This window comes from Crocodylus porosus, unplaced genomic scaffold (genome assembly GCF_001723895.1).
Source record: "Crocodylus porosus isolate Cpor-Errol unplaced genomic scaffold, CroPor_comp1, whole genome shotgun sequence".
In the NCBI taxonomy this organism is placed as follows: domain Eukaryota; kingdom Metazoa; phylum Chordata; order Crocodylia; family Crocodylidae; genus Crocodylus; species Crocodylus porosus.
Genome location: NW_017728909.1, coordinates 47,354,488 through 47,380,141, shown reverse-complemented (window position 1 = coordinate 47,380,141; position 25,654 = coordinate 47,354,488). Strand labels below are relative to the sequence as shown.

The 25,654-nt window shown below is 39.4% G+C and overlaps 1 long non-coding RNA gene across 1 annotated transcript; it reads left to right on the top strand.

Moving 5' to 3' along the window:
- Positions 1–103: 103 nt before the first annotated feature.
- Positions 104–24,718, top strand: LOC109308005. Its single transcript, XR_002100433.1, has 2 exons — positions 104–437; positions 24,134–24,718. It is a non-coding gene; the product is annotated as an uncharacterized LOC109308005 (long non-coding RNA).
- Positions 24,719–25,654: the final 936 nt, after the last annotated feature.

The window sequence follows — 25,654 nt, the reverse complement described above, 5'->3', positions numbered from 1 at the left end:
CAGCGCCGCTCCCACCCGGACTGTACCACCGCCCGGGGGGGGGGTGTGACTCGCAATGGAACTGTCCTGCTCCGGGCAGGACTGTCAGGTCGCGGTAGCGGGGTATGGTCGGGGCGTGTTCCAGCCCTGCGCGTAAGGCGGGGGAAGGCGTCCAAGCGCGGAAGAAAGCGGGCTCTTGCCCGCCCGGGGCACCGCGAGGAGCAGGCGGGGCTGGGTGTGTGCGCGGCTGCCCCGCCAGTGGGTAACGCGCAGCACCGCGGCTCCGGCCGGGCTCCATGCCCCCGAGCTGCGGCCCTTCTCGGGGGCGGGGGCGGGGATAGAGCCGGGGCCGCACCTCCCAGCGCCAGGCGGAGGCGGCGCGGCCCCCGCTTCGTAACTCGGGAGTTGCCTGCTGCAGAAGTAGCGTCTGAGGCGGTTAGAGAGAAGTGGTAATAAAGGTAAACTATTTTCATGCTCTGATGACGCTCGTTACTATTTGATCAGTGTAAAACTCCCCCCCCCGATTCTTCCTTTTTTTTAACGCACCTTGGAGACGAGGACCCTCTTTGCGGGGGAAGGAGCAGCGCTGTGGCGGTCCTACAGCTCCTGCACCTTCAGAGGTCGTAGTTATTATTTTATTTGTTTATTGGCTTTAAGTAATTCCACACAGCGATCAGTCCCCGCCCTCTGTTGCACTGAGATGCCCTGAAGCTTTTTTTCCAGCTGACTGTGCTTATGCCCGAGCTGTAGTCTCCCTGACCTTTTTTAGTTTCTTGGTGTCTGAACAGAAAGACATTTCTGTTTCAGGAGACAGAGGGACCCCGGGCAACACGTGCAGGTTAAAATAGTATAGGCTGAATGAAGTCTGAGGCAGTTCTGGCGTTCAGAGAGAAGCTGGAAAAGCAAATTGATTGCGTACCTCTTGGAATTGTTTCTTGAAGTTTTGCAAGGATCTAGTTAGAGGTGAAGAACCAGGAAATTCCAAATGATTGGCCTAGTCCTAAAACTAATGCTTATACTTAGCATTTCTATATTAATATTTTCAAAGCAACCTGCAGATATTAACATAAATTAATTCTTCCAGCCCCTGTTCTGTAGTACATGGGTAGGTATCAAGTATACCTTTTTACAGATAGGAAAACTGAGACCAAATAGTGATGCAATTTGCTTAATGCCATAAAACAAGATGACAGCATGCATCATTTTCTCTGACTCCTAACTCTCCTGATTCCTCCAGATTATACTGTCTTCAAACACTTGCTCTTAGATATAGGAGGACACCTTAGCCTCACTGAAGCAAACAGCATTTATGCCATCTATGTCAATGGTGTCAGAATTTCACTCATCAGATTTCTAGTGGGACTACTCAGGATAGTAAGCATAATAACATGTTATACCTAAAAATAAATGTTTGCAGCATTGGATAAAATTGTTAATGATTTCAGCTCACTCCTGCTCACCTTACATATGCATACTCAATGAAACCCCAATTTATTTATTTGAGAGCCTGAGCCTTTAAAATCCTTGTTCAGTTTTGAAAACCAAAGCATTCTATTAACACAGTAATACCTTTTATTCTTTTGCAGGGTGATGTGATATGCCAGTATAGCGTATTACTGGTATTTTTGCCAGTATTATGATTCATTATTTACATAAATGTTCAGTGCAGATACAATATTTTTAGAATAGCTGCCAAGATGGAATACATGAGTGTATTTTTATATTGACAGCCTTTGGCAGAAGTAAATTTAGTCATGCAGTAGCTTGTTACAACAGTAGCAAACTTTTGATAAGCCATGGGATATTTAAATAAATGTATATACGTTTAAATAAATAAGGTATTTGTCTTTAGTTAGAGGCTAATGGTATTACAAATTCAGTACTATAATGATTTTTTTTTACATACAAAAAACTAAGCCCTTATTTATTACACTCTTGTAACTCAAAAAAATGAACTATATTCAATAACATTTTGCATATAAGAAATTATTCTCAGGTTAATACCATTGATGGGAATACATTAATATTGGTAGCCTCTGCCAATATAAATCATTTTTATTGAAAGTATGATTGGTTGAAAATGAAGTTTTGAAACATAACACCACACTAGCAAGGCGGACATTATAATTGTATTACTGTAAATATACTGCGGAACATTATTAATAATCTTACTGGAAAACACTAGAAAGAAGTCTCTTTGCGGTTTAATTGCCATAAAGTCTAATGCTATGGATGCATTTCTATTTATAATTTACCATTTTTTCTTAACTGTTGCAATTAATTGATGATAAACACTTCGTGGTTTAAATGCTGGAGAACTATTTCAAGATTTTGATTGAAAGCTCTTTCACTGAATGTTAATTAAAAAGAAAAACAAATGGCTAGAATAGAGTGAAACTATAAATTCTACAGAGGCCTCCAGATTTCAGGTGTGACCTTAGCTGCTTACTCTGGTTCTTGGAATGGTTTCTTGAGGAAGACCACACTAGGGATGATAGTCAAGCAGTCAGATAATGGTTGTTTAGCCGCAAGCAGTATAAGCACCAGTTTGGCATTCAAGTGGGTACACAAAATGACCAAGATCCATACTGATCTGTTATTTTTTTGGAAACCAAAGTCAGTTCCAACATAATTCAGTGCAGTTTGATAAATGTTTTGGAATCTGGCCTGCTATTGTATAACCTTCTGAAAAACCTCCAGTTATGTCAATAGCCAGAAGCCAGGTGCTAGCTAATTCTGGCAGGCCAGATTCAGCTGTGGTATAAATAGGTCCACTACCACTTGCAGCAATGGAGTTGCATCCATTTTACAGAAGGTAAACAGTAGGTAAGCACATGGTAGTACACCATAATAATAAACTAGCAAGCTAACTGATAAACTAAATCAGTGGTGCTCAAACTTTTGGTCTTGCAGGTCAGGTGTGTAGCAGAGGGCTGGTCCGCAGGCTGGTTCTTATAGGCAGGGTCAGCCTGCAGGCCAGATCCAGGAGGGAGTCAGCACACAGTGTCAGTCCCTGGGTATAATCTGGTGAGCCAGGCCAACCTTCTGTACCAGATCCAGCCACAGAGGAACTACACTTGCCACCTTGGCCCTATATGCTGGATTAGGCTGCAGCCTAACTCTACATGCCAGCACAATCTAGCACACAGGGCTGTATCATCCAGCCCATGGGACTCTTCCCCACAGGTCCAGAAATTTGGTAGTGGGGGAGCAGCAACAGCATTCATTGTCACAGCTCTAGTAGCTGCAGCAATGAATGCTGCTACCATTTCCCTGCTGCCAAAATGTTCAGACCCTGAATTTTTGGACCTCTGGGAAGCCCTGTGGGCTGGTTCCATGAGTCAAATTCATCCTGCTGCCTGGAGGTTGAGTAGCACTGAACTAAATTAACAAAGCAGCCTCACATATGGTAAAATGCAACAGTAGTAGCTCTAACACTATGATCTAACTAGTCAAGACAGATATGAATTTTAACACAATGGTCGCTGAGTATAACTTATTCAGGATACAGGCAAAAGAGAGCAAGTATTGTACAAAATAATTTTTTTGTAAGGTGCTCAAAATGAGTATCATTTATACAAATTAGTTGTTTCATCCAGGCTGGTATAAAATAAAGGAGACCATCATCTGTAAGCTAAATGGCAGTCTATATCATCATCTCCAAAACGTTTACCAAACTGCATTGAATTATGTTGGAGTTGACTTTGGTTTCCAAAAAAATAACAGATCAATATGGATCTTGGTCATTTTGTGCACCCACTTGAATGCCAAATTGGTGCTTATGCTGCTTGTGGCTAAACACCCGTTATCTGATTGCTTGATACCAATTATCCATCTCCTCATCCTAACTTGCACATCTACTTATAGCATCACCTCAAGAAACCAGAAGAGCACCAGGCAGAATTTGCAAAGAAATATAAAGAGCTGCACTAAAAAGTCTACTTCAATTTGGAAGTTTAGAAAACAATGCATTTATAGCCCTGGACTATTACAGGCAACACTAGGCACATCTACATGTTCATTAATGCGTTGTAGTTACTGCTCATTAAACCAATGTGCAATAACTCATGCTACCATGCAGTAGCACCAGCAAACAGGTTTTTAGGTTTTTTAGCCTAATATTACTGCACAATAGAGTATTAACACGGTTTCTGCCTGACATGCTGTTGCGCAGTGTTATTAGGCTACTCTGCAGCTAGTGTCTCATGTAGACGCATTCACTAACACTATTCAGTTGGTTATCAAACTGCAGAATTAGAAGACATTTATTTACAGATTTACATAGAGGGAGCTAAGTCAGACAGCTTAATTTGCAACCGTCAAGCAAGTAGGAAGTCGGACTGATACAAATTTAGTGTAAATGTTGTCATAGTAACTTCTTTGAAAGAATTTTAATCTGTTTTAATCAGTAACTTGTTATTAAAGGTACCTAAAAATACCAATAATAGCAAGTTTTAAATAAACGAAAAATTAGCTCTGTAAGGATCAAATTTTTACAGCTGGCCTGTAAGCAGTTTACCTACCCTGCTGGCTTCTGCAGGCAGGCTTTTCCAGTCCTCTCAAATAACAGTCTTTAGGCAACAAACAAACAAAACCAAACCCTTCTGCTCTGTCCCAGACACTCAAAGAGGAGCCCTTGGCTCTGGTCCCCTTGTAACAAGCAGTGGGCGCATCTACACGTTCATTAATGTGCTTTTGCTACTGCACATTAAATTTAGTACCTCTAATTCAAGGTGCAGTGGTGAAGGCACATGCTTTTTTAGTGATGCTTAATGCTCAGTAGCCTATTTTTTACCGTACATTAGCGTATTAGCATGGTTTTTGATGTGAGACTTCAGTGTGCAGTAAAATAGGCTACTGCGCATTAAAAAGCGTGTTTAAACACAGCCAGTTACATTCACAGCTAGATTCCTCCTTTCCTGCTTGCTCTTCTGGGTGTTTTTAAAAACTCCTAGCAGGACACAACCTGCCTATACAAATGCTCTGCAGCTGGACTCTGGAGAATCTCTCATGATCTTGTCTATGTGAATGAGCCATAGTTTTTGTGTCTTCTGACCGTGTTCTGTAGCCCTAATACAAATACTTTTCAGTTCAAAGTGGAGTTACCTACTAAGTTTTGTGGTTGTTAGCTCAGGGTCAGTTGGGCTGCTCTTTGGAACTTCAGCAGCAAAGTCTGCTAATTAGGTACCAAAGAGCCAACTTTGCATCCTAAAGTAGAATGTAAAGTTAGGCACCTTCATAAACAACATTGGGAGGGAGGGGGGAGAGCTAGGTGCCTCTGAACGACCATCACAGAAATCTGTGTACTGAGCAGGAAGCTGCCAATAGGAAGTGCTAAGTACAGAGTTGTGTTTGAACCCCCAACTTTCACCACTCTTTAGGCACCAGAGTCCAGACTGCAAGGAAGGCACCTCCATCAGCTCAGGATCTAGAGTCCAGAGACTGAGAAGAAGCATTCTCCTTGGATTGTTTATATATTTTACATTTAACAGTATTGGATAAAGAAAATAAATAATCCTGAGAACAGGAAGTCAAACCCAAAATGCTGCCTCCAGCTAATTACCTTAACTCCTAGAATAGGTGGACAGTCATGCCCCTTATTCCTCTAGCCCCTACCCTGCAATTCCCCCTGTGATTCTTCCCCTGCATGCATTGCTTATGGGTTCAAACGTGGTTTAGTAAGGAGTTGAGCTCTTAGCTGTTCAATCTGGGACAGTTCTGGACAGAAAAGAGAACCATAGAGAACTTCCAGATCAAACGAAGAGGTGTCTAGTGAAGTTAGGCAATCACTGAGTGGTTTTTTTGGATCAAGATTTTAGACTTTGGTGCCTAAAGTTAGCCCTCACTCTTAAAACTTTTTTTGGATTTGATCCTATATCTTTTCTGCCTTCTTTACTAATCTTCCCAGGTAGACTCAGAGTTGGAAGGCTGCTGCTATTAAGACTGTCAAACCCTTCTTTTTTCATCAGCAAAACTTATTTTTATGTAGTTTCCCCATGAGGATTTGCTGGTGTGCAGCTGGTTCAGTGTCTTGCAGAAAATCAGCTGAGTTAGTGCTATTGTGTCGTAAAATCTATTCACATAATCTAAAAAATCCAGCTGAGCCTAATTTATTTTCTTTGCTGTATTTGCTAAGTCATTGCAATACAACAATGATCACTAGCATTGCTGATATCTGCTAATTTAAACAAACCAACAGAAACACTTTTAAATGACATAGCTAGTCTCTTTAACCTTGTATTCTTTTCATTGTTCCTCTTATGTGCCCACCTCCATTGTTTGTTTTACCCTCTTGTTGTGTTTGGTCTTTGTAAACTCTTCAGTGCTGTCTGTTCTCCTATCCTATGTTTGTCTGGTGCCTTATGAGATACTGATCCTGATTGGAGCCTCTTTGCATTACTATAATACAATTACTAAATAGTATTCATTGGCCTGTGAGACCTATGGGGCTTTTTCATCAAATGATTTAGAAACCTGATAACATTTCCTCAAAGCTTGTGCAGTTTTTTAAAAGAAGATTTCAACATTTCTCACTTTGTATTGCATCAGTGGTTTTCAAGCTGTGCTCATGGAACCCTGGCATTGCACACCAGGGCTCCACAAAGAGGCTGGGAGCAATGGCAGAGCAGACCAGGAGGCAGTCCACTGCCATTGCTGAGCCAGACTGCCTGGCTCTGTCTCAGCTCACATGGCCTGCATAGCCAGGAGTAGGGGTTATATGGCTGAAGAAGTGATATGAAAAGATGTCATACCTAAATGCTTGTTTGAAAAGTACTGTGCTTGAATTCACGAGACATACTAGTGATAAAATCTCATGCATGGCTATGGCTTTTCAACATTAGATTATTTCCAAAAAGAAATAGAACAAACAAAAACTATCTGTTCAGTGCCGTTAGTTAGAGGTGAGAAAAATACTTCACAGTGAATAATTAATGTTTCTGCTGCAAATGAGTGGCTTATGATTCTCAACAAATTAGTAATTATCTTTACCAGCTAATTTCTACTAATAATTCTTGTTCTGTTGATTGTTGCAAGAAGCTGTTTCTATCTATTTTATATATATGGGCTATGCTGATTACTTTTAACTGGAAACTGAAGGCACATAATATTATTGCTATTTCCTGATTGGATTATAGTAACATTTTAAGTCAGGTTTCTCTTGCAGTCAGTCATCTAATTGAATTCAAAATTTGCCTTTGGTCAATACTTTTTAATACAGTAGTAGTTAAATTTGCAGGTTTTAGAAATCCCAGTAGAAAAATCTGCTAGTAGTGATCTTACCAGTAGACTTCCTAACAAATATTTGTAAAGAAAACACAAAAAGAGTGAACATAGCCAAAGAGAATTCAACTTTTTATTTCAATGTATATTTATGTAATTTTTTAGGAATTTACCTAGCACTGCTATTGATGATGAACCATGTATAGCTTTCCTTTGAAAACACAGAAACAGACATTCTTATGCTTTATTATCTGTAGATATTGGCCAGATTTTTAGTTACAGTAAGGCTGCTTTGGACCATAGCACCAGTACAGTTTGGCCATAGAACCATCCTAGTCAGTTCTAGCAGGAGGATCATCCTAATGCTAGGAGGCTCAGCTGCAATTATATAAATCGGTGAAAGAGCCCCTGCTCCGTTTCTTGCCACTATGATTGGATGCTTGTAAAAAAAACAAGACATGGCCAGATTATACTTCCATTGCACTGAGTGCTAGACAATTTTAGCCTTAGGGTCCACTAGCAGTTTGTGCAAGCTACAGCAGCCTAAGGAAGCCATGCACTGTTTTACCTTACGACTACATTTCTTCATCTGTCATCAGTGCAAAGTATAAACACATTTATATAGGCTTCCCAAATAAGAGAGAAATGTTATGTGATCTTAATTAGTTTAGATGCATAAAAAAGCTTTATGCAATTTAGGTGTAGTTTTTCTTTTCTCTTCTGACAAAACATGGATGTAGACATTTTAAAGGGGTATTATCAGGCTGGTTAGACTCCAAAATTTACCTTTCCAGTAGGAAAAGAAAATTCTATACAGCATCACTGGAGGATAATAAATAGACAGATAAGATTAGGTTTTAAATAAAGGTTAATAGTGTCCCTTTAACTTCTGGATATATTTTCTACTCATTGGATGATATTCACCTCTGCACAGCTGGCCAGGATGAGGTCTCTGCATCACCATCTGCATATTAATAGGTTTCATCCCATGTGAGCATGTAATACTGTACTCTGTACTGTGGCCTTCTTTACCTAGATTCTTATCAGACAACCATTACTATGACTTCTGATGTTCCAATTAGTCTATAATGTAAGTAAATTATAATATAGTTTAACATGTATTCATAATGGCAATTCAAGGCTGAAAAGGAATTGCTGTCATCAGGTTTGGAAAAAAATTGTTGAACCCAGAGACAAGAAGACTTTGGAAGTTGGGCCCAAAAGTTATGTTAAAGGGAGGTTTAGACTTGCAGACCAAGACAGAAAGGGTATGTGAGAGAACTGAAAATAGTTAGGGTTCAAATCCTGTTCTCAAGCCCAGGAACCTCTCCCCACACACACATACACATGGATTACTGGGAGATAATGAGAAAAACTCTGAAGCCTAAAGCAGGTGGATATTGGAGAAAACTGTACTCAGCAGCAGGAAAATGAAGCAGAGCTCCACACCTGTCTTAGTTATGAAAAAGAAACTGGGGTAAGTTTATGAATGGATTACAGAAAAGGGAGTTGTGGCTGTCTAGCATGAGGATGTGATGTGTGGAGTCTGGCCTGCCATCCCCAGGTTGCAGAGCGGGATGGGGCCTAGAAGGAATTTTTCCTCCAACTACTGCTACAGTTGCCAGGGTTTTATTTTTTTTTGGTTTTTTCCTTCCTCAGAAGGATTTTGACTGGGGTGAGCCAGTGCTCCAGCTGGGACCAAAACCTGGAGGTTCCTTGATAAGGTCTTGCCCCTCTGCTCAAGGTCAGACTGAACACCACATTTGGGATCAGAAAGGAATTTTATGGACTGTGCAGGGTTTTGCCTTCCTCTGTAGTCAGGGGCACAACCCTCTTCCTTGGATATCTTCAATGCGTTTTAACAACCCTTGCAGCAGCATGACACTGACCATTGTTTCCTGTGACAAGCTATGGTGTTATACCTGGTAGTTATGTGACAAAGCTGATTGTGTAATAGGTTAGTCAAGGATTTGCATGGAATGGTTTGGATAAGGAAAATCCTGCCTCAAACAGGGCTAGATTAGATGCCCTCCGCGCGTATCTTCCACCCTTACTTTTCTATGATTCTCTGATTCTAATTACATATGTAACCTATATCTGTCAAAGACAGTTGGGCCTTTACATTATTTCATTTAGTCTTATAAACAAGAAAATATCTACTGAAATACATAGAGCTACACTAGCACAGGATCAGAATCAAGCCCAGTTACCTTCAGCAAGTTGAACAGACTGCACAGTCTACCCAGGGAAGGGGCTAAGTATGATATTACTAGTTTTATACTCATGGGGAGAGTGGGTTGTGATACAGATCTCCAATGTAAGTTTAACCGTGCCTCTGCTAAGTGCTAACTCCTAATTCAAATCCTGTTAGCTGACTCAAGATTTTTTTTTTTAAAACAGCTTTTCCTAAGCTACACTAACCATTAGGTAGAGGTTGGAAATAGCAAGAGAGAATGGAATTTATGCACATGCATCAAGAGAAGAATATATTCCTTTGTGATTGATTTCCATGGATCCCTACTTACAAATGAAGAGATATGTGATATAACAATTCACTGTTCTGACACACATTGCAATCATGATGTGCAGTTTTTAATGCATCATGTTACATTAAGCTTAGGCCATGGTCTAACACCATGTAACATAAATTTCTGTGAAGGGAGTAACATAACATGATACTGTCTTTTAAAAGACACACACGATTTTTTTAGATCACTTACTTTTTATCCATGAATGCTCAATCCAAAAATCAAGGTGGCAGACAAAGTGGAGTGAATGAGTATCCACAAACCGGCATATTTATCTTGTGTAGTTTTGCACATTGCTACCTGTAGTCAATGACTCCAGTCAATTTTTATGTTGTAATGCATGAGCAAAGTTGATGGACATATTTTTTTGTCACCCCCAGTTAGATTTTATTTGGGGTCAATCAAGAGAGACCTAACAGCGATTAAGATTGTAAAATACACTGAAAATCCCCAGAAGTGTTTATTTCACAATACAGAGATGAATGTTGAATATGAAACTGCAACAGACATTATTTATAACTGCTTTATTTTTATCCTAACAATGACATTCTCTCACCTTTTAATTAAATGCCTGTGTGTGGAATATTTTAATATTTGTACAAATGATCACAAGAATTTTATTTACCATATGAAAGAAATAAAAAGAACTACTCATTTAAGAATAATTCAACATAATAAAATACCCACAAAGGAAAAAATTGAACTTTGAAATCCAAGGAATTCACAGACTAAAGGTGAATTGAAACAAAAAACCTTGAAAAAGATAAAATTAGAATATTTCAACATTCAATGTTTTTATTGCTTAATTCTACACATTGGAAAAAATCTGAGATGGCTGTAAGCAAGCTTTAGGGCAGCATATACATTGTCCAATCTATTATTTAAATGGAAGTATGCATCATTATCTTTATTTCTGGTTAATTATTTCTGTGGCAGGCTCTGTGCATTGATGGCATGACACTAAACAAAACAACATGAAACACATGGACATTAGCTGACATCTGCGTGGGTTTGACTGATCACATGCTTGAATGCAAAGTTTAAATATGAGCAAAGGGATTCCTCCTTTTTTGGCCACATATGAAAAGTGTGCACGTCCTAACAGAAAATGAACACTTGAATGGATAGCTTCTAGTGAAGAAACAGTCTCTGTCAGTGCTTAGCAGACAGGAACTGTTGGTTTCACAACACACAGGGATGGAGAACTGTCACTGTTGAGGCTCATCATGCTAACACTTCTCATGCTGCTGCATGTGATGTTCTGCAAGCTTCTAACATAGTGGTTCTCAAGCTTTTTTAACTCAAGGTATCCCTTGCTAAACTCAAGGAATCCTTCAGAAAATGCCACCTCTTAACTTTCACTTGTTTTTTGACAATGGAAAAATAATGGAGCAATTCTTCTGTTGAAAAGAACTCAGAAATATCACAGCTGGCTGGAATGTTTTTGACATTCTAGATTCCTATTTGAAATCTCTTGGTTTATCCTGCGAATCATGTCCTGGTTGGTGTATGACCCTGTGATGCACTTAAAAGTATTTCAAAGGGCCCTTGTTGGGAGTCACTGTGTTAACTCATGATGAGTCAGGAAATAAAGTAGAAGTAGTAGTAGTATATTGTAGCACCAGTTTGGGTCGGTATTTTAAAGAGTTAAGAGGATAATAAACTTTAATTTTTTTTAATGAGATTACAATTTTTTTCACAAAGATAACTGTATCAGTATGATATATATATATATAAATTTGTGTAGGCTGTTGACTTTATATGACTGTACATTACGATAAAAAAATTAGCACTGTCCAAAAATCAGTGTAGCACAAATTAAATAGTTTGAATTCTGACTAACTGATAGATTGCAAAACATGAAAGGTAATTGTAAATGCGGAACCACCATCCAGTGGGGGTTTCTAATAACATGCTGCAGGAATCTGTTCTTGACCCGTGATATTTGATATATTTATTAATGATCTGGAAGTAAATATAAAATCATTGTAAAATTTGCAGGTGAGACAAAAATTGGCAGCGTGGTAAATAATGGTAAGGCCAGTTCTACAGAGTATTCTGCATTGCTTGGTAAGATGGACTAGTTTGAACTACATATGTTTTAATGCAGCCAATGGCAAGGTCATACATTTAGGGACAAAGAATATTGGTCACACTTACAGGATGAGGGACTGTATCTTGTAAAGCAGTGACTCTGAAGAGAATTTATGGTGGTAGTGAATAACCAATTGAACATGAGCTCCTACTGTAATGCCATGGCAAAGGCAGCAAACTCTATTCATGTGGGTATAAACAGAAGAATATCAAGCAGGAGTAGGAAGGGGGTATTACCTATGTATACAGCATTAGTGAGGCTATTACTGGGTTCCTGTGTCCAGTTCTGGTGTCTGCACCTCAAATAGGATATTGAAAATTTGAAAGGGTGCATACAAGAGTGATTTGGGCTCTGGAAAGCATGTCTTAAAGCAGCAGAACCAACCTTTTAGGTAGGCAGGCCACAAGTTGAGCCTCATGTCTGCCCTGAGTGCCACTCCAATCTCCTTTCCTTGTCCAGTCTGCTGCTCTGCCTTCTGCTCCATGCCTTATCTGCTTTGATGCTGTCTACCCTCTCCCTGAGCAGAGAAAGACATGAAGAGCTTAATCTGTTCAGTTATCTAAAAAAAAGAGGTTATTTGATGGCAGTCTGAGAGTCCCCAGATAGAGAAGAGATTTCTGAGAGTGAAGGGCTCTCACATCCAGGAGGAAAAAAATGGAAAAGCACAAGTTAGATTAGAAAAGATAAATGATTTTTTTAATAAAGGGCAATTAACAATGGGAGCAGTTTAGCAAGGGTTGTGGGAAATTCTCTATTACTGAAGCCTTTAGATCAGGCTTGGATGTTTTTCTGAAGGATATGCTTTGGCTCAGCCACAAGATGGGGGTTTCATACATTAATTACTATAGTCTGCATTATGCATTCAAGATTTTGGGCTAGGCCATTATAATAATCCCACTTGGCTTTAGACATATGAACATTGACAAAATGTTTTTAATCTGAATCATGTTTAAGGTTTAGGTACCTGACTCCAGGACACAGTTCAGGTTGGTGAATCTGGAGTGCTGGATTGTGCCACCTCCCTGCAGCTCTAAAAGCCCCAGAGAGGAGTGGAATTGAAAATACCGTATACTATTCTCGTTAGTGTTTCTCATTGGCTAACTCTGCCAGTTCCCCAGCCAGAGTACTGACTTCAGGAGATCCCATTCCTAGACACCTGTCTTTCCTTGCGCAGTCTGTTGGGAGCCTAAGCACCCAACTTGGATACTGAGAATTTCTGTAGGTGGCTAGGAGCCTAAAATGCTCAGTATTGTAGTGCTTATCTTCCTTTTACAAATCTAGCTCTTGGTACTTATTAAGCAGGTATAAAACTTGTTATTAAATCAAATTATTGTTTTCATTATCTCATTAAGTAATGGACCACATTCTGTGACCTTTTCTTTTTTTTAAATTATATGCAGAATGAGAAGGAAAACATCTAACTTTTGAGGTCAATGCAAGCTTTATTATAATAATAAATATGTCACAATGTCACGTTCTGCATTAAGTATCTATTTTATTTTCATTCTTCATAATGAAGCAAATGCTGGTATTTATATTTTTCCAAACGCAAGTGCTTCCAGTTTCTGCTGTGGAGAAAAGCATTTGCTTTCATTAACTTTGGTGTTTGTTTGGCTAGTAGACAGAGACAATATTTTGTTCATCTGGATTACTACTGAGTTAAAACAGGAAAGTTTGTTTTCCTGTTTCAAAATATGAATAAGAATGAAACTGGAGGAGATGAGATTGAGGACACCTTGAAGGACAAGGGGTTATATTTTCAAATGTAGTTTAGATACCTAAAGAAGCAGACAGATGGCTAGTAGAATTGTAAAAAGCTCCTTAGGAAGTTAGGTGTACACACCCAGTAATTTCAATTCTTAATGATTTCAGTGGGAGTTAAGTACTTCCCTGCACTTCTGAAAATCTGACTACAAATCTATCTGCATCTTCAGGTATCCAAATATCTCTGAAAGAATCGAGCTAATAGCAATCAGAAACAATCTATAAATTCAGTAACTGCGTGTAATAATTTTTTGCTTAAAATCAGTTCATTTTAAATGTAAAACCTGTTTTGAAAATGAAAACAGATTTATATTTAATATAAGAATACTGTTTTATATACTTTAATTCCAGTTTCTATCCATATGCAGTTTGACCCAGATCCCAAATAAAATTATTATGCAGTGAATAAGGAATCAGTCATTTACTATTTTCTGACATCATAAAAATGTAAAATTTAAGAATCTAAATAAATGCATGTTAATCTATATTTATAGGTGTAATAAATACAGCTAAAATATAGTGCATAATCCTGTTTAGCAAAAATAAATACCAAATGTAGTGAAAAGCCTACAGAATCAAAATCATAGAAAAGTAGGGCTGGAAGGAAGCTCTGGAGGTCATCTAGGCAAACCCTCTACTCAAGGCAGGATTATCTGTCAAAAACATCTTACACAAGTGTCTCCCCAGGGGCAGCTCCAGTGCACATGTACCTCCCTTCTGATGCTGCCACCTCTGTCCCCAACTGATCTGAGCATGGGGGGAGCCCCACAGCCACTCCTGCCTTGCTCCAGCCATGGCCACAATTGTGCAGTGGGCCAGGTTTGGCAGGAGACAATAGTGAGGGTGTGCCATTTCATCCTTTCAGTGCCTGTCCCCACCCCCTGCAGGTCTCTCCTGAATGTGGCTGCTGCTGCTTCCCCCAACTGATGCAGGCACAGGGGGCATAATTAAGAGCTGAGCATTTTTGAATGCTCGAGACTCCTCCCTTTTCTTCCAGCATTCCTAATATTTTCCTTCTGTATGCCTATCTGACAAATTAGCCAAGAAAATTCTTTTCATGTTAGACAAAGTTGAAGAAAGTCTCCAAAATTTCATAACATCAAGCTTGAAAATGCACTTACATTCACATACATTCTTGCAGCTCATACACATACACTTCCATTTTTCAAGGAAGCCCTGCTTAAAATTTGCAGAAAATGCAGATGGTCAAAATGAAATGCAGAACGGCTTGATGAAAAGAACATGTCCTTCCTCTTACTGGCACCTGACAATCAGGGGCCAAATCATTTTTTGTCTTTGTTGTCTTGCTATGTTTTATCAAGACTGTGGGACTACAGTTTTGTACTGGTGAGCATGAATAATGAGATTTGTGTGCATAACTTTTTTTTGTGCCTCTCTGAAAATTATCTTATGATGCATTTCTCTGAGGCTGGAAGAATAACCCTTGTACATCTAAGGGTTCTAAAAGGCCTAAAGTAAACATGTAATGGAATAGAAACAATAATGTGACATCATTCCAGTAAATATAGCTTTGTGCTGTGCAGCTTGTTTTACAGTAATGGTGTTACTTAGGCATTTATTGGTCTCCTGAAGAGCTGGGGAAAATACAGGTGCACTTAGGGGAGCTGCTTTGTCAGAGTGGAGAAATGTACTCTAGATTACCACACCAGCACACTGCTAAATATAACAGAGGTTTACTGTACTGTATATCCTCCTTACAAACTCCTACTTTGTGTTTAAAAAGGCATTTGTGTACATTTACCTGGAAATATTTCATTGAAACTGGTGGCAAAAGCCTAAAGTCCTTACTCAGTTTTTATTCAATCATCGCTCAGGCAGAACTCTCATAGAAGCTGCTGAGGACTCTTCTACTGGGCAGTTTTGTGGGACAGATTGTTGCCCATACCATAGTTTCTTTGTGGTGACAGAATGGCAATATGCAGTTGTAAAGCTGCCCTAACATAGCCATTGAGGCTTCCCTCTCTGCTATAGCATCGATAATTCTTGGTTACTTCTCTTAATCCCTGTTGGCAAAGAGGTCTTGCTCTTTTAACTTCTGGCACATTGCAGTGAGGATTAAGGCAAGAGAATCTGAAGAAGCCCAACTGTCTCACAAGCATCACAGAGCTCCAAGTTTGTGGATGTAGGGGCGAAGGGATCAAACTGGAGAGGGAGAAATTTGCTGTTCCATAGATGGAGGCTACTTTCTATAAGTGCAGACCAAGATCCAAATCCCTCATCCTTTTGACAGCTCTGAACCCTGTGTCTTAACAGTACAAGAGGATTTTGGTTAAGGAAAGGGTGGGAATGTTTTGTTGACCCTCCCTTAATCTCCCTTCACACAAGGACCCCACTACTTTCTGCATGGTCATACTACTCTGCTCAGAGGTAGATTTTTGTACCCCAGCAGCAAAGAGATCTGGAGGGACAGAACCAAGTGAATCAGTCTTAGACAGAAACGTGGTATATCTACAATTGAATATATCTATTGGTTGTGTTCCACATAACATAGTTTGGCTGTACATACAAGTTTGATCCAAACTGCATGTAATGTTTTTCCACTCCTTTTGACATGAGAAATACAGCTCAGATTTATGATAATGAGATAGGCTATATAGATTATAGAATCATAGAAAATAGATGGAAGGGACTTTAAGAGATCATGTGGTCCATCTGCAACCCCAAACCCAGATCAGCTATACTTAAAGCATTCCTGACCAGTTTTTGTCTGATTTGCTCTTTAAAACAAGACTGTGATGACTGACTCCACATAATGGTTAACTATCCATACATACAGTTAAAAAATGTTGTCTTGATATACAACCTAGAATTTTTATTAGAAAGGTTCTGTACTTTTGGGAAAAGTAAATTGCGTACAGAAAGAGAAGTGAGTGCAGATAAAATCTTTATACCCACAACCACATATTCTGCATAGACCACAAGTGTTTCAGAAAAACTATATTAGCAATATTTTACAAAGATTTTCTGAATATTTAACTTAACTATATTCTTTAACCTTTTACTGCAACACCAGGTGTCTTTTCTACCATGAATCCTACTATACTGGAATCATATCAACCTCTTAACATGGCTTTTTATATATAATGGTTGCACATAAAGTTCACTATCCCAGGACTTTGAGTGGATGGAAACAAGGTCCCTTTGCAAAGCATTTGAAATAAAAGAAGATCTACAGGCAGAAGCACTCTAGAGCAGTGGTATTCAACCTTTTTCCCCAGCAGGCTGGATAGGCAGTGCCCCTTCCATCCATGGGCAAGATCCCCCATAGTATTTCCAATCCAGCACCATAGGTTCATGAACCAGGACAGGTGCAGTGTGCATCATTTGGCTGTGTGGAAGGGGGTGAAGGGGTAGTCCAGCTGCAACCTGAGCCTGAAAAGGAAGGTGGCATAGCTTGGCCCTGAAGTATGGGGTGGGGGAGGAGGCATGGCACACCCCCAAACCAGCCCCATGGGGGGAGGGGGCACGACATAGCCCCACAACTGAAAGGGCATGTGGCCCAACCCCAACCCAGTCCTCCAGGATGAAGGGGCATGGCCCAGCTCTGTGGAGGAAGGAGCATGGCCCACCCTCAAACCAGCCCTGCAGTGGGGAAAAGGACATGGGCTGGGTACAACTGGCAGTGTGGGGCTTGGGGTTTGGGAATTTGGCAGGGGGAGGATATCCATATTAATGGCCACTGCTCCCCCACTGCCAAATCTCTCATCCCATGGAGAGCCCCCCAGGCCAGATGTGACGGCTCAGTGGGCTGCATTTTGCTTGTAGGCTGGAGATTGAGCACTCCTGCTGTAGAACAGTGGTCTCCAAATGTTTTTGATCATGCACCCCTATCAGTAGAAAATTTTTGAGCATGCACCCCTAATATATGTATATTTATATAAATATAAATAGAAGATCTAATATCTTCTTCCCGCACCCCAATGGATCGTCTTGCACATCCCCTGGGGTGCATGCACCCCACTTTGGAAACCACTGCTCTAGAAGACTGTCTGTCTCCCCTGAAGGTACATGGTGGGGGAAGACTGTCTGTAATGTTCCAGAGCAGGGGTGGGAAATTATTTTGGGCAGAGGGCCGCTTACTGAATTTTGGCAAGCCATCAAGGGCTGCATGAGCGGCAGCCCAGGGCAGATTAATATTAATTTTCTACATTTTTTAGGGGCCCTGTGGGCCAGATAGAACGGCTTGGTGGGCCACATCTTGCCCACTCCAGTTCTCGAGTCAGTGACTTAGGGCAGCGGTTCTGAACTGGGGGTACATGTACTTCCCGGGGGTACGTGAGATATATTTCATACATTGTCTAACACAGGTCAAAGGGCCTAAAAAAATAATTTCCCATTGAAAGGGGGTATGTGAAGTGTCACTCTGAGACCAAGGGGTACGTCAGCTGAAAAAGGTTCAGAACCGCTGACTTAGAGGATGGCTAGAGAGCAGGAATGGAGGTCCCTTCCTTATAATAAACCCTTTGGTTTTTCTGTTACTTTACTGAAGTAAAGTAATTACCATTTACTGAAGTGCCTGCAGTAACTGGTAATTTCTGGGCAAAGTGATAACCTGGCCATTCAGCAGAGTAGTTTGTGTAAACTTACACAAACACAGTGTGTATCTGGGAACACCACCACATTCTTGGGTTTTGTCACGCTCCCTTTGCATCACTACATATTAACAGGCTTTAAAGACGTGAGGTAAATTCTTTAGCTAGGTCTGCTCCTTTTCTGAGATCCCAAAGCAGCCAGATCTTCCTTGCTGAAGATTCCTTATGAAGGGGAAAAAATATTGCCTTGGCAGGGAAGGAAAGGTAACAGCAGTCAGGAACCTAGGGATGGATTCTCAGATGGTATAAACCACCATAGCTTTATTGGAATTATGACAGTTTAAACAAGCAGAGGACCTGCCCTCTGATCTCTATCCCTGTCCTGTAGGGTATTATACAAGTCCATTTTCAGCGCGGATATTGTAGGGGATGTACAATCTTTACCTCTATTTATAAAGTATAAAAAAGAGGCAATCCCTTCAAATTGTGGGAGTTTATCTTGAAGTTTATATGATATTCTTCCATAAATTGCTGTTGTAGCAAGAGATTGAAGCCATTTATCAGCAAATATTGGAGATGTTACAGTGATGCATTATGATACATTTAGCTACCAATATTTAGCTATCAATATGATACATTTATCACCAATATCTAGCCAATATTACCAATGATTTAGCAGGAGAGGTTAGATGAAAATCTCTGATTTATCATTAAGGAGACAGTGTGTGTGGAATACAGCACTCCAGTATCATTTATATGTCTTGTGTTACTCGGTTCCAAAAAGAGCATCACTATGCAGCATGGGCATTTTTAGAATGTGGTTTCTTTTTTTGAATGTACAATTTTGTTTTTGTACAGAACTGCAAATGCAGTTTTGATGCATCAACATATGCATAAATAGATGATAGGTTCTAAAACCCCAGTACATGCATATGATAGAATTGTTATGCAAATATCTCATTGGAACAAATAGGTTTTGTGCACAAAAGGCCTGATTCTTCACTGCCTCATCACTTTTGTAGTCATTTACGTCTGTGCAGAGGGAGTGACAATGAGAAATAAACAACCATAGATACAAATGATGACACAAACAAGCCAGTAGAGAATCAGCCCCCCCGGATCTATGATTGTGAACACAATGTGCACTTAAATGCACAAACAGGTGTGTGTACATACACATTTGATGTTGTACATCTGAAGGCTGCCTTTTGAAAAATCAGGTTCCATATGTCTGAAATTCACAGTTGAAGTGATGTATTGATGTCAGTATTTAGCAGAGACATAAATAGAGCTGGATTGTTTTGGGTTGTCCTTCCAGCTCCCCCTCAAGATTTTTTGTGGCACTCCAGTTCACACTAGAACAGGAATCTTTAGGACAACCGGGAGTCTAGGCTTCCACAATGGCGGAGTGGGCTGCAAGAGGAAGCTGGTTCCATGAGGAATTGGATAATAAAGACCTCTGTGCTCTAAAAAAAATCCACCAGTTTAGTGAGAACAGCAGCAGTAGTTGAGACCTCTAGGCAAGTTGCAAACAAAGTCTCTATGTTGTAGAAGTACCCATTCTCAGTGCACAGAAAACACCAAAAGCTTTTCTGACAGTAAATACTGAAAAACCTGTGGAACATGGTATATTTCTGTGATTCTAAAATGGCAATTCAGGAGCATACTGCTTGTAACTTCATTTTCATAGTTTGGTGGGGTAGAGCACAAGCTTGTATGATGGACTTCTTCAATCTCTAATCATAACAGCTCAGGAGTTTTATTACATCCCAGTTTATTGGTGAGCAATACACTCTGTACAACCTTCTGATATGGGGACATTTTTGAGTGGCCTAAAATTATTTAAGGTGTTGATGTAACTGTGATGGTCCAACAAATGTGCAAGAAGCTAGAGTATGTGATGATGTCCTTTGATTAAACCAACTCTGTAGCTGGGACAGATGTTAGACATGGTTCTGGGCACTGAGAAGGCACTTTGGGCCTGAGAGCTTATCTAACATTTCTGCCAACTTTACAGTTGGTCTGGTAAAAGATATCACCAAAAAAAACCTTGCTTCTTGCATAAAATTATTTAGGATAGTCAAGTTCAGAGAAAACTGGGGGAAATCTCAGGGGGACCTAACTGAATAAGTAGAATGGGGAGCATGAAAGCAGGCTAAATTTAATATTGATATGTGTATTGACATTTGAGGGAAAGAAACTGAACTACATGCAGAGGTTCCAAATCATTTATATCATCTCAGCTAAATAACCTGAACGTAAGTGTGAGTAACTCAGTAAAGACCTCTACTCAAAACATAGATGTGGTCAAAAAGGCAGCAAGATATTGGATGCATCAGGAATGTGCTAGATAATGCAGAACATTACCATTATAGATATTAATCTCAAAAAGAAGTTTGTACACTTGAAAGAGGTGCAGAGAGGGGCAAAAAGAAAGATGTGAAAATTCTCAGGTGCAGACAGATTCAAAAGATTGAGATTGTTCACCTTAAAAAAAATGATGAATAGGAAGAGAAGGGACATGATAAAACTATATAAAATAATGAAGGGTCCAGAAAATGTAGATCAGGATCTGCTTGTTTTCCTATGTTGTAACACAGGAGCTAGAGGTTGTTAAACAAAATGGAAAGTAAAGTTAGTACTCAATAACTGAGCAGTTTTCAAAGTGGGACTGGCCACTGATCTGGACACCAAGAATCTCACGTTGTAAGAGTTCATGTTAAAAATCAGAGTTTTGGAAAGGTTGGGAAAGCTCATGCTTCAGCTGTTACATTAGCCTCTAACAATTAGGGGTTGGAACAAGACACATGTGAGAGTAGTTTATTCCATATCTACATATTGATCCCATCTCCCAAAGCATCTAATGATGGTCATTGTTAAGACTGAACCAACCATGGGTCTGATCCAGTATGTAATCACTCATGCTTCTTTTAGAACCTGTAAGGTCTTTGCATTGCTAATTAATTTATAGCTTTGACTTTGCTTACATAATCAGTCTTTTTATTATATTGTTTATTCCAATCTTTTACCAACATTGTAATCAAAGTATGTTTGGTTTAATGACTTCAGTGTCTGTTTCCTAGTTTAAGTTAAAATATTAATGTACTAAAATACTGTTGAGAAACAGTAGTTCAGCACTGATTTAGGACACAGAGGATAAGCTGTTGTAGCTGAATATTCTCAGTCTTGACTAGGAATGACTAGGAAGTGGTTTAATCATGATTTATTAGAAGTACAAGGATTCAGTGCAACATCAACTCACCATACAGTATAAAGGGCCAGTCCTTTAAACTTTGATTCATGCAAGTCATTTCTTTCTTGCAGTGTGACTACTCACACAAATAAAGGTTGCCAGATCAGACCATACAGGTCATAAACTGGTACTAAAAGAGAAAAAGAGTTCAGTGAGATAGAAAAGTGATTTTTTTTTTCCTTACAGTGAGTTAAAAATATGAAGAACCAAAAGCTAGGCAAGGTGGCTACGATAGCTGCCATTTAACACAACATAGACTAAGCGAATCTTTGGGTACAGCTACTGCAGCCTGCTCCAGTCCCCGTCTCTGGATGGACATCTGTTTGTTTTAAGTGGACGCAACCACTGGAACTTATGTGATCTGTGTTTGAGCAATGAGTGGTCACTGTTCCTAGTTCTGTGTCTCTCCAGCACACTTCCAGGTGTAATCTCATGCTGAGATTACTTCTGGAAAAAAATTTATTCATCATCAAAACCAGCAAACTAATCTCTTTAAATCCCCCAAGGAGTGCCCCAGCCCTCATGAGACCCAGCTGCTCATATATATTCCCTTAGAGTTTCACATCACTTTCAGTGCTCTGAACTTCTTGATTAGGGACACAGTCATTCTTATGGATAATGTGACATGCAAGCGAGGCATCATAGATAGAATCATAGAAAATTAGGGTTGGAAGGGACCTCAGGCGGTCATCTAGTCCCTGCTGGACTTTCTCCTATTTATCCACATCCTTTCTGTAGTTTGGCGTGGGGAGAAAAACTGAACGCGGTACTCCAGATGTGGACTCACCAGTGCTGAATACAGGAAAATAATCACTTCCCTTGACCTGCTGGCAACGCCCCTATCAATGCAGCACAGTATGCCATTAGCCTTCTTGGCAACAAGGGTACACTGTTGGCTCATATTCAGCTTATTGTCCACCGTAACCCCCAGGTCCTTTTCTGCAGAGCTGGTGTCAGCCTGCAAGGGGAAACCCATGATTTTCCATGTTTTTCTCCTTTAGAGGAGAGAATATTTTTCTCTGTTAAAGAAGAAAATCTGTGTTTTTCCACAGTGAAGAGAGAACCCTGATCCCTGGTGATCACTCTTTAACAGCTTCTCAGATATAGCCTTTCCACCCCATCTCAAGACCCAGCTACAAAATGGATGGTATAGTTTACAAAGGTTATACAAAACAACATGGAAGTCACACTCCAAAATGAAAGGTGTTGTATAAAGTAGAGCCCCTGAAATTAAGCTTCTAAATCAGGAAAAATAATTTGGGCTTATTATACAAATGCCTAGAAAAGACTAAGCTTATATAAATAATTCAAGACTGACTGAATTCTCTACTATAACAGTATATCATAAAATAAACATTGTCTTCCATTTTCAACCAGCATTGCCCCAAATGTTTTTTGAAAAATCTATCTGAAGATAGATGCCAAACAAATTCAAAATATATTTGAGTTGTTTGACATTTTTATATGCAGTGCGCCTCCTATGATGCTTTTGGTGTTCCAGGATATTCTTTAAATGTATATGTGGCCAAATGTTCCCATTGAGGGCCATTCACATCTACCTATTATAATCTAACTCTTCCCATTGTGTGGGATAATCATTAGGAGAAATTGTGGTGTCTGAGCTAAGCTAAATGCCGTTCGATACAGTATGAGATTAGGTATTTTTAAATGTGTTGTGTGAAATTTATAACTTTGCAATTTTAAGATTTTTCCTTCCTTCAGTCTGGAATAGGATACACATTCAATTTTAGTAAAATAATCTTCTGGTCTACCTACAGGGACCATTTTTGATACAGAATTAAATTGTGGTGCAGACAGAATCTTTATTACATTTACATGACCCCATAAAGATAACTTTAATAGTTCCCAATAGAGCAAAACCCGCCTTAATTTTGTTAATTATTTTCTCCCAGTTATGCTTAGCCATGTCTTCTAATTCAGTATTGATCGTGATACTTAGATATGTCAAATTCTTAGCAATCCACTTCAATCACCATTGGGCAGAAAGGTTTGAAGGGGAGATCATAAGCAGAGACAATGCTTTGGAGTTGTGCTAATAATTTTAACTAAGAATTATTACAAATTCTTTCATATATATAAGATTGATCCGGATTCAGAAAAGCTGATAGAGGGAAGTGTTAATTACAGAATGTCTGCATACTCAGGAAAATTCAGCAGTAGCATTACATCTGCCCTCCCTTGGGATTTCTGCAGATGAGAGGAATAAACTGTCCCTGAAGTTCATAATTCTTGCCACTGAGCAATACTGAATGAGCTTTTTTACAGCTGCCTTGGCCACGTCTTTACCTTGCCAAAACTAGCCACTCTGAACTGTGCAATTCTTTCTGTTGTATCAGAGGTTATGGCCACTGTACACATCAATAGTTTCATCCTTTGGTGGCTCATCCAGTACTTGGCATCTCTGCTAAGGTATTATTCCTGAATGGAGATAACCTTTGGCATACCATGGGGATAAAAAGAACTGAACACAGTGTGCACATAAGGACTCCTGTTGTTATTTTGTATGAAATACCAGTTTTTCTAGCTTTGAATTTATTGGTGATAGAGACTCAGAAGCCAGAACAAAGAAGGAATAATAAGGGATAAACCCACCCCCATTTCTGTGTTTTGATTAGCTCAGATAAATTCTCTGTATTCTCTAAGGATTAATTTAGTAGAAAAAATATTTTAACAACACAATTGTCAAACTAATTATTTTGTTTTGTTTCTGGATTCCTAGGGAAAAGTTCTTCCAGCGGACGTGGTTGGTGGATCTCTGAAAATTAAGACAAATATGCACTCGAGGAACTCTGCACGTATATCAAAATCCACTGGTATCCAGATATATATTTTTTTTAAGTACAGTTCCTCCTATACCTACCATTGCAGGTCCTCAAAAGACTTTGTTGTGCCACTCAGAGGAAGTGTTGTGTGCCAACAGATCTGTCCCTGACATAAAAGAGGAAACTTTAGAATGGACATTATATTATTCTAGTCCAGAAATTAGGAGATTACCTTATGTAGAAGTACATCATTATATAGGAAGAAAAACTCTCTCTTTAGTTTTTCAACTGAATCAGAGTTATAAATAGAAAATCTAGTATTCAGGGACATCACATAGATTTGTGACACTCCTTACAGGACTTTAATTCTATTATCCAGTGAAGAGTTCACTTCCATGCACCTATGTATTTTTCATCTATGTCAGATAAAATATGGACATTTTATTTTTGTAGCCTCGTCTTAACTGTGGTAAAATTCTCCATCCTTCTATGGGATCAAATACATCAGCTTTGCTTATAATAAACTGTCTGTATTATGTTAATCTGTTTCACTTATTCTTGGTTTCATGCATAGCAAGAAAAAGTCACTTCACATGAATAAGGCCAGTGTTTGTGATTTATGTAAGTGAACTGTGGTGGTGGGGTCAAGGAAGCAAAACCCACTTGCAAACTTGAGGACAGAGCATGGATAGCCCCACATGCTGTGACTCTACTGTGTGGGTTGCCCATTATTAGAACCAAGGAATCCTATATTTCTTCCTGGGTCTGACATTACTGCTGAACATGGGATTGATTCAGAAACCAATAAATTAGTGGGCTTTGAATCCACTGATTTCAGTAGGTTTTGTCTCAGGATGTATGTGAGGATACTGCAAACATTATAGTGCAAAAGCCCTTATTTACAGTTGACACTGGAAAACAGCTGAAAGAAGAAAGAAGGAAATATAAAAGCCAGTGCAGGTGGGGCAGCCTGTAGAGCATGGAAGGAAAATATATGTGGACAGCTGTTCTCTCTAGTCAGGAGTGAGATAAGGAAGGACAGACCAGCATGTCACCACACCACAAGGGCTAAAAGGAGGTAAAGTGAAATCACTTCCAAGAAGTAAACAGGGGGACACACTTTTGTATAGTGACATAAGGTTAAATATCAATCCTGAAATAATTGTATACAAATTGGAGTTGCCTGTATTTCTCCTAATGATAACAAAAAAATCAAAAGGGAAGCCAAAAAGTCAAATTTCTTTAAAAGCATTTTTTTCTTTAAACAGGCATTTTGTATGTTGGAATCTGACTCGTGATTCTTTCTGAATGTGTGTGGCTGACAATACCATATCAGCCATTCTTGGATAGATTTGGGGTTTTTGCTTGTAGTGGGTTATTTTTCCTACATCTTTGGATAATTATGTATGCCTTGAAAATTACTGAAATGTGAAATTAAAAATTTGTAAAAAATCATGGAGATACCCATTTTGCCATGA